Source organism: Mustelus asterias, chromosome 8 (assembly GCF_964213995.1).
Source record: "Mustelus asterias chromosome 8, sMusAst1.hap1.1, whole genome shotgun sequence".
In the NCBI taxonomy this organism is placed as follows: Eukaryota; Metazoa; Chordata; class Chondrichthyes; order Carcharhiniformes; family Triakidae; genus Mustelus; species Mustelus asterias.
In genome coordinates, this window is record NC_135808.1 from 115032855 (window position 1) to 115046233 (window position 13379).

The 13379-nt window shown below is 42.4% G+C and overlaps 1 protein-coding gene across 1 annotated transcript in view; it reads right to left on the bottom strand.

The window, feature by feature from the left end:
* LOC144497465 (very long chain fatty acid elongase 1-like) overlaps positions 1-12843 on the bottom strand; it is a 71273-nt gene extending 58430 nt beyond the window's left edge. The window contains exon 1 of the mRNA XM_078218780.1: positions 12555-12843. The gene's annotated coding sequence lies outside the window, so the exon portion shown is untranslated. The remainder of the gene's footprint in view (positions 1-12554) is intronic.
* Between the last annotated feature and the right edge of the window lie 536 nt (positions 12844-13379).

Sequence of the window (13379 nt, forward strand, 5' to 3'; positions counted from 1 at the left end):
GATGTGAAGAATTCTGGTCAAACTCGCACACAAACGGAATGAGTCAAAACTTTTCTACAAGCGCTGGCAGTGTTTCCATTGTACCCAACATGAATATATATACTGAAGCTATGGAATATATATACTGAAGCAGGAATTAAGTCATTACATTCTTGAAAAGCATTGTTTCCCCCTTAAAGCTAATAAGGCCAGTCCTTGAAAGCATACTTCTCCTCAATCACAATATGGGTTAGTGAAAGGGCAGGCAATATGCTGTGAAAAGATCACTTTCCTACTTGGCCTATTGTAAACAATGATGGGAAGTGAGATGCAAAAAAAAAAATGCACGGGGCCTTATCGATTTGGCTGCTCATGAATCAGGAGGGCTGCAACCAACAGGAAACACAAGAAAGGTCAATGAAGGATCATTGCTGCCATGAGGAAGCCATTTTCACAGATCCTCATCAAATCTACACACATTCTGGTCACAGGACTGTGTGAACTGCTCCATTACATAGAAATGTAAAAGATAGGAGCAGGAGGAGGCCATTTGGCCCTTCAAACCTGCTCCGCCATTCATTACGATCATGGCTGATCATCCAACTCAATAGCCTAATCTTGCTTCCCCCCCCCCCCCCCCCCCCAATAACCTTTGATCCCATTTGCCCCAAGGGCTATACCCAGCCGCCTCTTGAATACATTCAATGTTTTGGCATCAACTACTTCCTGTGGTAATGAATTCCACAGGCTCGTCACTCTTTGGGTGAAGAAATGTCTCCTCGCCTCCTTCCTAAATGGTCTACCCTGAATCCTCAGACTGTGATCCCTGGTTCTGGACGCCCCCACCGTCAGGAAGATCTTCCCTGCATCTACCCTGTCTAGTCCTGTTAGAATTTTATAAGTCTCTATGAGATCCCCCCTCATTCGTCTGAACTCCAGCGAAAATAATCTTAACCTGGTCAATTTCTCCTCATACATCAGTCCCCGGAATCAGCCTGGTAAACCTTCACTGCACTCCCTTGAGAACAAGAACATCCTTCCTCAGGAAAGGAGACCAAAATTGTACACAATACTCCTGGTGTGGCCTCACCAAGTCCCTATAGAATTGCAACAACACATCCCTGCTCCTGTACAATTTATTAATTGGTAAAACAATGCAAATATCAATAGATTATCTCTCAGATTGAATGATTTAGTGAACATGGATGTGTAAATTAAAATATTACTTTAAAAAACCATTAGTGGCAGATTCCAAAAGAAAGAAACTGGAGGCATTACTCTCAAAGAAGTGAGGACTCGGATTTACCCCTCCCATCCCCTAGGCACTGACTAAGCCTATAGATAACTCGATGAAGTGCTCAGATTATTAGGAATTTGTTTAACAAAAAGTGATTATAGGCCACACTGCTGCACTGATCAGCCACTTCTAACGGAGTGATTAAAAGTTTCAAAAAAAGAGAGTCAGTTGTTAATGTTCAGAATTGAACTTTTCATTCGCGGCTGAAGCCCAGCCAAGTTAGAATTCTACTACTATCACCACCAATCCCCAAATTTACTTCAACATTCAGCACCTGCATAATTGGCACCATGGTAGAATCCCTACAGTGCAGGAGGCCGCCATTTGGCCCATCGAATCTGCACCGACTCTCCGAAAGACAGACACACGCACACACCATGGATGGTCCACCTAATCTGCACATCTTTGGATTGTGGGAGCAAGCCAGAGCACCAAGCGGAAAACCAGGCAGACATGGGGAGAACGTGCAAACTCTACACAGACAGTCACCCAAGGTAGGAATCGAACCCGTGAGGCAGCAGCTGCCTTAGGATGAGGAAGACGAAAGCCCAGGGAACGCAATAAAGCTTCCCATGGCTCAAAACAGAAAAAGTAAGAAGTCTCACAACACCAGGTTAAAGTCCAACAGGTTTATTTGGTAGCAAATACCATAAGCTTTCGGACCGAAAGCTTATGGTATTTGCTACCAAATAAACCTGTTGAACTTTAACCTGGTGTTGTGAGACTTCTTACTGTGTTCACCCCAGTCCAACGCCAGCATCTCCACATCAAAACAGAAATGCAGATGTTGAGTCCATAGGATTGGGTCCTGCTGTGATTCCACAGCCTGCTTACAACGGCCTCAGATCAGGGGAACAAATGGTTAATTGTGGGAGGTACTGGCAAATTATAGGTGCCCAGAAAACTCTTTAGGTGGAGGGGGGAAAATGAAATAAACAGCACCTTTGAGGTTACTAGCGCTGTTAGGAAGTGGACATTAATCACTATTTCCAGAGGCACCGTCCAACAAAACGTCAACTGGAGTTGGCTCAGGAATGGGCTTGGTTTGAAGTTCTCATTACAAAATCTTTCATCAGACCCTGCTGTCCTGTCATTAACATCTGTGGCGAGATTAATTTTACAAGATATCCTTCCTGTTGTTCTAATCCATATGATCTGGTTAGTGTCCAATTTGCAAGGGGAGCTGGGATCGAGGGGGGTTTAAACAACACATCATAAAATTAAGTCAAATTGATACATGTACAGCGCAGACTTCAAAATTTAAACTTTTATCCTACAAATTTAATACTGGAATAAACCACAGACAAATTTAAGGGCTCTGACTAGCAACAATCAAACCAAAGTTCCCTTTGAAGAATCCTAGAATGTTGCAGCATAGAGAACTACTTGATTCATCAGTCCCAGGAGCAGTCTCAGACTCTTAGTTTTCAAACAGTTTTCAGGTACTAAAAAGTTGCTTTTCCAGAGTTGCTGTTATTTCCTGTAAAGATGCATACTTAGACTTCATCAGGAACAAGGAAAAGCTGCCCCGGTCCCTACAGGCCTTCAGAATGTCTCCTACCCAAGGGAGGACTCCACCCCAAGTGGGATCTACTTGGTCCCTCATGCCAGGTGACCCTGTGTTGCCATCAAGAGCGTCAATCACCAAAATGCCCCTCAATATTCAAGTCACGTACTATTCCTACAAATTTCTTTTGCATTACTTCCATACTAAAACCTATTCTAATTAGACAAATCTCCTTTTCCCTTCCACACCTCACAAAATGAAAATAGAGGCAAATTATTCCACATCTACAACATTTCCTTCTTCACTGTCAATGGGGCCCCAAGTCTATTTTTAAATGCAATTTTCTTTCCAAGTGCCCCAGCAGTCTTTTCTTCATCACCTAGCTGGCATTTGATCTTGGTTTCCTGTTTATTCTTTGTACTCATTATTTTAAAAAAATCAAGCCAAGGATTGGTCATGTCTTTCCCTCTAACACTGCCCTATTTTTAAGGATTTAATACAAGACACCATATCCTTAAACCTCCAGTAATTTTAAGAGATATTATATATGCAGAGTTAGAGAATGGCTCATCTTCACAAGCTCTTGCCACCCACATCCAGAATAATTCAGATTTGAAGTCATAAAGAAGCAAAAAGGTTCAAGGATAGGTAACATTGGTTTGTCTACCTGATCCCAACAGTGGGAGCACTTTACCAAATTATCAAAATGTTTACAATTAACCAAGTTATAGCCCCGTTTTGTTCTTCTGAATTTTTAGTCAACAGAACAGGCCTCACAAATGATCGGCCAGAGGCTGTACAGTACATCTCTGTATTTGAGACATGCTAATACAGGGACCTCCAAATCCAAAAAGATGGACAGTAATGTAACAACTTGCATTCATAGAATGCCCCTAATGTAGGTAACCTTCCCAAGAGTAAAATTCTCACTAAATTAGCTACCTACCAGGATTACTTCTGAATTTGAGAATGGAAAACCAGAGGCAGGTTGCAACATTTTAGATACTTGGTAAACACTAACAAGTAATGATCACCTCTTCATTAGGTTAACAATAATCAAACTCCCTTACGCCACCCAGATAGTAGTACTGAGGCAACAAGACTGTAAAGCCTGCTATCAGTTCATGAAACTAATAATGGCTTTCAAGTGTGGCTCTCTTACCAAGCTTATAGAGGGCAGAGAACGAAGACTAGCATTAAATAAACAAGGATTAGTTATCAAAGATCACTCAGGCAAGATATACTGGAAGGCAAAGTTTTGCAACCGTTTCCCAAGGATAGCAAATAGAGGATGCCATCATAGAGCTACACCCTCTCCAGTAGCAAGCCAAGGCTACAGATCTGCATACAAATGAATAAATAAGCTTAATGTTTAATAGCCAAAGCCACCGATGTGGTTTTGTAGATTCTTCTTAAAATACAACATCCTACCCCTCCAGAAAATCCCATAAAATGAAATTTGATATTCACGAGACGACCAGTGGGTCTCCGATGGATTGCTTTCCAAGATTCAGTCCAAAATCTTATGTTGCAAAAATTGAATTTGACGTTGTCACAGGGAAACAGTGAAACCATTATAACAATCCAACAGAGAAACATTTTCAAACTCTTGTGGGATGCTAAGGATTTTCTTTTTGCCCTGAACCATGCTGGAAGTTGCCTTGGGAGAAAAGAAAACATATTTTCTTAGCACCCTTCCATTTTCTCCCCAGGCTCTTCCAAAGTACTTCACAACCAGTTAATTAATTTTAAACCATTGCCACTTACATTGGCAAGCAGAACAGCCAAGTTACACACACAACCTCATAACAGCAATGATTTAAATGACCAGGGTTGAACATCAGACTTGGCTCAGTAGTAAGGTGCTTCAATCAGATTATTGAGGCCAATAAAGTACATTATTTAAGCTGTCTCACAGTGCAATAATGGAGTACTTCATTATTGAGCATTTTCTACATCGTTTGAAACAAGAATTGGCCATTTAGCCCCACAAGCTCATTCCACCATTCTTATCTTTGCTTCTATCAATTGTCACTTCAGTTCCAAACTCACAACCCATTATCTAGAGGCTACAATTTTTAGACTGTGTACTCTATCACAGTAACAGGGGAATTTCACAGTAACTTCATTGCAGTGTTAATGTAATCCTTACTTCTGACTAATAAATAAACTTTAACTCTATCCCTAGACTCCCCAGTCAGCAGATATAGGGTAATAGTTTCTCACAGTTCCCCCCGCCAAGCTTAGTCTTAAATTCTAGGGACTACATCCCGAGTTGATGTAATTTTCTTCAGTTTAACCCAGAAGCATTCTGGTAAATCTATACTCCTGTAGATTGCACTCCTGAGGCACATATATCCTCAATGTTTGGGGCTGAAACTTGCTCACAGCACTTCGGACAGGGCTTTATAGAGCACTGCATTGCCCAGATCAAAAATCAATTTACCAATTTCATCTCAATAACATCTGTAATTCTACACTGCTGACAATATTAACCATGTTGGAGTCAAATTTGCTATGCTTGTCTATCAAAGTAGTCACTAAATACTGCAAATAGTTCTTAAATTAATTTTTTAACTCCAAAGTTACAAAGCCAATGGTCAGAATGGACCAGAGATCCAAATCCATTCCTTGCTCCAAAAACCAAATTCCAATTGAATTAGATTCATTTTTGCACCCCATCTTGGGTTTGATCTTAGCCAAAAGGCAGAGACTCAAGGCCCCATTACACTACCTTAATGGTAAGCCACATCACCACATTGTCAATTTGGTTGACTACCCATTATCCCTACTCGTCTCCTGCTAATTTCCTAAATAAGTCCACTCTGTGGGCTTTAGCAGTCTTTTATGGAATAACATTATTCCTTCTGGAAATTGTGACGCTAGTGTACCTTTAAGAAATGTATCATTTTTTAAAATCATGATCTCTGCAGTTCGCAAACAGGCCTTTTGATTTCATTGTGGCACCGACTGTCTACTAGAAGTCCTTTTATTGCTGCTTCAATGGTTTAAAAATGGGGTTTTGTTTATTCTTAATCTGGGCCTCATGCATGGACTTGGAATTTATGACTGGGTGGCAGGTTGTGTGTTTTTGGACAGATTTTTCTTCAAAGTGAATTCAAGGTTTCGCTTTCAGTTTGACTGCTGTTTTAGTTAGAAGGTGTTTAGACGAGACTTAAAAGTAGTGTTTCGCTCCCTCTCCCTGGGATTGTAAATTCTGCTGGCTAGTTGGAAGCAGGTCTCCTAGCCTTCCTGGAATGAAAATTCTATTGTTGGTGGTTTGGCTAGTTAGTATCTAGAGTCTCTCGCCCTGGTATTTTGGGAAGCTGTTCTGACTTCAGACTTGTCTGTGTATATCAAGAAAACTGCAGTATCCAACCAAAGGACTAAGTTCCAGCATCATGTGAGCATTCGGGTTTTCTGTGCTAAGCCTGTGGCAAGGGTTTGTTTGGTCGGAATGGTACTGAGCTGTCAAGGTTTATACAATATCATGGTTGCTTTTAAATTGGTAAAAGTTATTGCTAATTTTCTTTCTATACATGTTAACTGTATTCTTAAACAAACTTTGTTTGATAAAAACTCCCTATTGAGTCAATTGAATCATACCTGAAGTGAAACATCTCATGCTTACCCTAGCCAAATTCAAATTGCAAAACTTATGATCCAGCCGGACTTCATAAAACGAGTTTCTGACCTGAATTATTACAAAATCCAAGGACTCGTTTCACTGGTCACAATGGTGACCCCAGGATGTTGATTAGGTGTCCGGTGCCAAATTGGTTGTAAAGTTTTCCACATATCAAAATAACATTTATTGTGAAGTGGTTATAAACGCAAGTTGTTTCTTTTCTCCTCAGTACTATTATTCAAGGATAAATATTGGTCAGGCCACCAGGCGAACTCCCCAGTTCCTCTTTAAATATGCAGTGGGCATTTTTTCACATCTCATTCACAACACTAGTTCTACAATTGACAGCATGAACACAAAAGCCAATTTTTAAATCTCAAAAAGTTACAACAGACCAGAATGCAAGTGTGCATTTAAAGGTGCTGTCAAAGGAGCTTTGGCAAGTTGCTACTTTGTGACTGCCACAGTGTACCAGCGGTGGAGTGAATAATTAATGTGCCAAATCAAACAGGCTTAGTGGTGCTGAGCTTCTGGAGTGTTATTGGAGTTGTACTTATGCAGGCAAGTGGAGAATCTTCCACCACACTCTCGATTTGTGCCTTGTCGACGGTGGGGACTCAGGATGAGAGAGTCACTCGCCACAGAATACCCAACCATTGACTTGCTTTCGCAGTCACAGTATATACAAGGCTGGTTCTGGACAATGGTGATCCCAGGATGTTGACAGTAGGGCATTCAATGTTAATACTGTTGCTTGTCAAATGAAAGGTGGTTACATTCATTGGAAATGGTTATTACCCAGCAGTTAAATAGCAAACAACATCAGCCCAAGTCTGAATGATGTTCGTGTCTGTCTTGCTGCATGTAGGCAAGGACCATGTCATTATCTGAGTCGTCGTAAATGGAACTTGCCATGGCATCCCCATGATTAGAGGGAAGGTAATTGATGAAGGAGCCGACTGTGAACCCATGTCCCCAGAGGATCAGCCTGGGCCTCTGGATTACTAGTCCTGTGACATTACCACTACACCATCTCTCACCACCCCTGATTCTGGAGCATGTTCAGTACTGTAGGTAGGGTTTTGTGGAAGCCCTTCCATCCATGCACTCAGTCATTTGACATCAGAAGTTTCAAAAAAATTAGCTGAAGACAGGCTTCTGTGAGGTAGTCCGGACCTCAGGAAGGAGTCAGAGATGGATCCTCTACTTAGGATTTTAGACCGAAGATGGTTTTAATTGCTTTAGCCTGGGCACTGATGTACTGTGTTCCATCATCATTTAAAATTTAGCCAATGCACAGAGCAAACTCTTAATCCAGCTCCATGCTTGCTCCAGAAACCAATTCAAATTTAATCCAATTCATACCCACAAGAGGGACATACAAGGGGACATTGCACCCCATCTTGGGCTTGATCTGACACTTAGCCAAAAGCACACTCCTGCCAAGTGATCATGGTTTCACCTCTGCCATGGAGCCTCCTCCAGTTAGTGGTTTAATTATTCATAACTGGATGTGGCAGGACTGCAGAACTTAAATCTGATTGTTGGTCGCAGGACTACCTAGCTGTCTCATGAATGGCTGCTTGCCATATTCTACACCCCTCAGTGAACCAGGTTTTATGATAATGATAAGAGATGTCAGGCGATAGTTTATAGATTTATGGTGAAATATAACTCTGCTACTGTGGATGACACACAATGCCTCTAATGTTTTCTTGCCCATGTTTGACTTAACCTACGAGACTCCATGGGGACCATTGTCAATGTTGAGGACATTGGTGCTATTTCCTCATGACGTCACCACCTCTAGTGAATCTATCCTGCTGGTGAGATAGAACGTGCCCAGGAATGGTGATTGAGGGATCTGGGATGTTGGCTGAAAAGTACAATTCTCTAAGTGTGCTGACAACATTGCTAATGGAGCTGCCCAAACAGGTCATAAATAGCCTTAAAAATGTCACAGCTAACCAACTACAAATGATTGTCTAGCAAATGATATATATCATATGTAAATGATTAGAATTGGGCGGAGACAATGTCAGGTGTTCATTTTAATTTTTCCCCATCCTCACATGGAGGGAGCATCAACTGCTGTGGTACAATTCCACAGCTGAGCAACATCTGTAACCAGTGTGCACAAATCTAGACCGAGTTACCAGGCAGTCCACATCTGTAGCTAGAACTGAGAAGCTTTTACAAACAGCAGATAGAATCCCCATTGGGCCCAGTTATACAATCCCAATAGTCAAGACCAGACTAATCAGCATATTAATTTTAGAAACTGTTTTAAAGTTACTGGCTGCTCTATGGAGGCAGAGTGCTGGCCCTCATTTCAGTGCTCAAATCATAAGACTAGAGGTACAGCACAAGGCCACCATAGTCTCCATGCTGGCTAGAACAAAAGAACAATCCCTGCTCTTTCCCCATATACCGAGGGCTATGGAGGCCAGGCCATTGAGTGTCTTTAAGATAGAGATAGATCGTTTCTTGATCAAGGGTTACAGGTAGAAGGCAGGAGAATAGGAGCCACGATTGAATGGCGGAGCAGACTCGAAGGACCAAATGGCCTAATTCTGCACCTATCTTTTATGGTCTTACCCTCTGAAGAAGGGAAAGGGTTAATGTTTTTTTGTACTCAATGTATTTTGTACCTAAAAGGTTGAACTTTCTACCTGGAATGTATCACAAACATAACCCTTCCTTATGGCTAGTCTCCCCTTTGTTTATATTGCTCCTGGTAGTAGTATAAGCCATTTGTTCATGGTTTCATCTTTTACTTTTAGTAGTATAAGCCATTTGTTCATGGTTCCCTTGCTTGGTTAGATCATTCTGATAAAACAGACAGTTAAATGTAAATGTTGGGTGGTAAGTCTTACGTTTCCCGTAGGCTTGTGTATGATTTAAATAAAGGAAGCAGCTACCAAATGGTAGAGTGCGAGAATGGCCATTTGAAGGAGGACTCCCACTGGGACAACTGCAATCGCACACAGTCACTTCAAAGGAAAGGCCGCGGGAAGAGCAGGGGACCAGAGGTTGCATCTTGACTACAACTACCAGGAGAATTGTGCTTTATGACCCAAGGATACCAGATAGTCTCTAACCATAAATCAGAGTGTATCAGAAGCTGTTAAAGGAACTGTAATTTATGATCAAGGACTGTTAACTGGACTTTGCTTTATGACTTGTATTGGGAACCCTGATGTATAAAGGTCCACGTTTCTTGTGTTCAGGGAGAACTTTGGCTTCCGCTTTCAAGGGGTCAAGTTCTCCCACAAGCTTGTGAGAATAAAGCCTACTCTATTTTGACTCATACAGGCCCCAAGAGGTATTTTTACCCACTTCACCCTCCATATAACCTTTGATTCCCTTGTCAATCAAGACTCTAACTTTAAACATTCAATGACTCTGTCTTCACCGCTTTGAAGAAGAAAATTCAACCGACTAAACAGATCCTCAGAAAAGGTTTCTTCTCATCTGCCTTACATGGGAGGCCCTTTAATGTAGCCCCTAATTCTAGCCCCTCCCACAAAGGGAGACATCCTTTCAGGATCTTACATCTTTCAGTATCATTCTGCTAAACTCCCAATGGACACAGGCCCAGTCTTTCCTCATAGGATTAGTACCCCTTCCCCAGGAATCAGAACCCCCAGTTAAATGAGATCAAAGCTGTGCACAGTACAGGTGTGGTCCCACCAACACCCTTTACAACTGTGGCAAAAAATCCCTACTTTTATATTCAATTATCCTTGCAACATTCCATTTGCCTTCTAATCATTGGCTGTACCTGCGTGCCAACTTTGTGAATCATGTATCAGGACACTCTGTACCACAGAATTCTGCAATCTCTCAATTTTAAATAACATGCTGCTTTTCTGTGACGTTCACATTTTCCAAACGCGTATAACATCGGTCAAGTTTTTGCCCACCTACGACCTCTTCAGAATTTACTTTCCTACCTTTGTCATCAGCATATTTAGCTAGCAACTGTACATGGTGCTGTCATTCAAGTCAGATCATTGCAAATTGTTGAGGCCCCAGCACTCCATTCATCACATCTGAAAGAGTGATCCATTTATGCTGGTTTCATTTATCCTTCCCAAAGATGGAGGATCAAAACTAGTTGCACCAATGCCCGGTACAATTGTAGCAAAACTTCCCTAGTAGCAATAAACCCTTCAGCCATTAGAAATAGTTGCCACTTCAAGCAGCACAATCCCAGCTTCTCCAGTCTATTCCATGCATGGTGGCACAGTGGTTAGCACTGCTTCCTCACAGCGCCAGGGGCCCAGGTTCAATACCCAGCTTGGGTCACTGTCTGAGCGGAGTCTGTACGTTCTCCCCTGTGTCTGAGTCGGCTTTCTCTGGGTGCTCCAGTTTCCACCCACAGTCCAAAGGACGTGCTGATTAGGTGCATTGACCATGATAAATTCTCTCTAAATGTACCTGAACCAGCGATGCAGTGTGGTTACTGGGGATTTTCACTGTAATTTTCTTGCAGTGTTAGAACTGGTCTAATTCCATCTGTTTAAACCACACAACACATCCTGTCCAATGTTCTTCAAAGCACAAGCGGAGAGAAAGCGAACAGAGATATATTCCATTATTGAAGATATTGGCACAGCTTCCACCGTATTAATACAAAATTATTTTGTTCGTCTGACAAAAATTAAACACAAATTATTAAATTGAAAACCCGCTCACATACGCAAGAAAACTGGTGTCCAGAGGGGAATTTTAGTCAATAGAATCAAGATAATTCAAGTTGTGGGAGTATAGCATTTAACTGCAGATCAAGAGGTCCCGGGTCAAATCTGAGTGCCTCCTTCAGTGTTTCAGGGACATGTTTCTGGGGCGGCATGCTGGCACAATGGTTAGCACGGCTGCCTCAGTGCCAGGGACCTGGGTTTGATTCCGGCCTCGGGCGAGTGTGTGTGGAGTTTGCACGTTCTCCCAGTGTCTGCGTGGGTTTCTTCCGGGTGCTCCGGTTTCCTCCCACAGTCCAAAAATGTGCGGGTTAGGTTGATTGGCCATGATAAATTGCCCCTTAATGTCAGCGGGATTAGGAGGGTAAATATGTGGGGTTACAGGGATAGGTACAGGCTCGATGGGCCAAATGGCTTCCTTCTGCAGGGGGATTAGGAGGATAACAGAACCTGGGTGGGATTGTCATCGGTGCAGGCTTGATGGGCCAAACGGCCTCCTTCTGCACTGTAAATTCCATAAAATTAACATGCAAATAAACATTTTTAGAAATCAATTTGTGATCGAACTCGTAATCCTTGTCAAATATCTTTTAACCCCCATGGGGTGTGTAGAGGGAACTGGGTGTGCAGAAAGAACTGGCTTTCAAGCTCTCCCTGTTACACATACACACTTCTTGCTTGACAGAATGGAGTGTGTGTGTGCTGCTAACGCTGTCATTGTAAACACTTCTCCCAGAGCAGGAATTTCTTGCTCACTGGCCCTCATCGCTTTATTTCCAAACCAGTCTGGAGGACGGCCCGGCCCATCCCTCGCCCCAGGATCAGTGTTTTTATCATCTTTGCCGCATGTAGGAAAGACTGGTTCTTTGAAATGAATGAGTGTGCCTCTACAACACAAAAACTTCTGGGCTACTAGAGGCCGGAAATGAATGGATAAAAATAATATAAAGCCTATCTTAAAAAGTCACCAGCCATTAAAGGGAGACCTGGGATGATACATATAATAAAATACAATGGTATGAAAGCCAGCAATCCTTTCAAACGATACAGAGAAGAAAAAGTCTACTAAAGAGCCACATGGAATTGGAGGCAAGTCACATACTCCAGACCCGGGACAGGGAGCAACAGTTACAGCCGCCAAGAAACTGGGATTAGAATAAATAGGTGGCTGGCACAGACGCGATGGGCAGAAGGGCCTCGGTGCTTTTGAGTAAAAACAAATAGGTTTTAAACGCGCTACTTGTTGCTCACTGACGATTATCCGATGGGCCCCGAAGTGAAAGCAACCGATTCCCTATCACCAGACGTAAAAAAAAATTAAACTCATTCAATTTCACCCCCCCCAATAAATGAGATTGAGAGAGGGAGAGAAGGGTTGTAAACCCCGAGTGGAACCGAGAAGGGATGGGGAGAGAGACTGGGGGCTGTAGAATCACTCACCCCGGCTCCTCGCACTTGCCGCAGTTTCGGGAAAAAGGAAAGAGACAAGCCTCAAAGTTTAACTTGTCTCGCCCAACCCTTCGATCAGCTGATGGAGCGACTGCCCCTGAGCTCAGGGCAGGGAGTAGCCGGTTGGATGGAGAGATGAGATCAGTTTAAAAAAAAAGGGGGGTGGGGGTTGGGTGGAAGTGATGGCAATCTCAACATTCATTTGTTAACAATGATGAAAAAAAAGAGAGGGAGGGAGGGAAGTGAAACGAACAAGAAAAGAAGAAAAACACCCACCCGTGTAATTGACAACTTGTGACTGTAATTGACACGAGAAGCCAGGGAACTCCCTCTGTGTCAGCTCACTATTAAAGCAGAAGTTCCTAACAATGTCTCGTTTTCCTTTCCAAGATGAACTAGAACATGTCGCTTCCTTAAAAATTCACGGCATGTTGTTTTTAGGCACGCAAGTCTATTACTGCCACTTACAAAATAAATATGTCTCAAATGCGGAAATGATTCAGCTGAATAAACGGTTCGAGGTGGCTATCACTAACTTTTATTGTAAAGCACACATTCCAAGTCCAGCGACACGGCAGGGTGTGTGTGGAAAAGCTTTCTCACACACACGTGGAGTTACAAATGAAGAGGGTGGGTTAGCACCAGACATGTAAAAAGTAACACTGAAATGTGAAACTATTTACTTAGCAATAGTTCGTGTCCAGTATCACCCCTTAAACAGATATCACATTCCAGGAAAAAAAACTGAAATTGGGATGTTTGGCTCCAGATAAACATGAAAAGCGTTTGGATGTGGTCAGTAACTACCAACTCAGA